The 1585-nt window shown below is 40.6% G+C and overlaps 1 non-coding gene across 1 annotated transcript; it reads right to left on the reverse strand.

The window, feature by feature from the left end:
* Window positions 1-578: 578 nt before the first annotated feature.
* LOC122695861 lies at window positions 579-710 on the reverse strand. Its single transcript, XR_006341603.1, has one exon. It is a non-coding gene; the product is annotated as a small nucleolar RNA SNORA72 (small nucleolar RNA).
* Between the last annotated feature and the right edge of the window lie 875 nt (window positions 711-1585).

A 1585-nucleotide genomic window follows, 5' to 3' on the forward strand; every position in this document is an offset into this window, starting at 1 on the left:
AGTGAAGAAAGTGTTAGTGGCTCTCAGTCGTGTCTGACTCTTTGCTACCCCATGGGCTGTAGCCTGCCAGGTTACTCTTAGCATGGGATTCTCCAGGCAAGAATGCTGGAGTGGGTTGCCGTGCCCTCCTCCAGGGGATCTTCCCAATCCAGGGATTGAACCCAGATCTCCCACGTTGCAGGCAGATTCTTTACTGTCTGAGGCACCAGGGAAGCCCAATTCATTTAATGACAACAGTTAGTCATCAAATCAGCAATGGTTATCTTCAAGTGTTAATGCTGTGTGTGTGCTCAGCCGCTCAGTCGTGTCTGACTCTTTGCAACCAGGCTTTTCTGTCCATGGGATGATTTCCGCAAGAATACTGAAATGGATTGCCCTTTCCTCCTCCAGGGGATCTTCCAACCCAAGGATTGAACCCACATCTCCTGCATCTTCTGCACTGGCCGGCGGATTCTTTACTACTAAGCCACCTGGAAAGCCCATTATTATACTAGTTATGCTGTAATTTCTCACGTTTGGTCAGATACCTGGAGTCACAGACATTTCCCACATAAGATGCATTATGTAAGTCAGTCTTGATTTACTACCAGCATTTATACAACCAGAACTAAGGAAAGAACTAGGTCTGGAGACACAAACATGGTCTCAGTGTAGCAAATGTTTAGTCTGCCCTAATTATTACAAAATTAGAAGAGCAAGAATATTCACAGGACAAGACTGTTAAGTATCTTTTATATCTTTTTTATCTCTTCTATCTCTATATTTTTTTCCCCTTGCAAATTATCTGTAGAAGAAACTAGGTCATTTATCCTACAGATTTTCCTGTCTGGATTTTGTTGATGGCATCCCCATAGTGTAGTTTAATATGATACTCAGGCCTCTGTATTTCCTGTACATTGGCAAATCTAGAGGCTTGAACAGATTTGAGTTTTATTTTGAGGGGACAAATACTTCATAGGTGGCATGGTCTTCTTTTTTTAGGAGACATATAGTATGCTTGTCTCTCAAATGACACTTAAAAACATTAGAAATATTTTATTAACTTTATTAGAAGTATAAGAATATGAAAAGAGCTCAACCCTCAACAGATGTATGTATAAACAAAATGTGGCATTTATACAATGGACTATCCCTCAGCCATAAAAAAGAAGGAAAAATTCTGACACAGGCTGCAACATTATTGAGCCTTAAGGACATTATGCTAAATGAAAGAAGCCGTATACAGAAGTACAAACGCTATGTGAGTCCACTTACATGAGGTGCCTAGCATATGCAAATTCATAGAGGCAGAAAGTAGAATAGAGGTTACTAGAGTCTAGGGGAGGAGGAAATGGCGAGTCATTGTTTAATGGGTACAGAGTTTCTGTTGGGGCTGATGAATAAGTAATGGAAATGAATAGCAGTGATGGTTGTACAACATTGTGAAAATAATGATGCTAAATTATACACTCATGGTAAAAATGGTAAATGTTATGTTATGCATGAGCGAGTGAAAGTCAAGTCCAACTCTTTGTGACCCCATGGACTATACAGTCCATGGAATCCTCCATGCCAGAATACTGGAGTGGGTAGCCTTTCCCTTCTC

The sequence above is a fragment of the Cervus elaphus genome, chromosome 5 (genome assembly GCF_910594005.1).
Source record: "Cervus elaphus chromosome 5, mCerEla1.1, whole genome shotgun sequence".
NCBI lineage: Eukaryota > Metazoa > Chordata > Mammalia > Artiodactyla > Cervidae > Cervus > Cervus elaphus.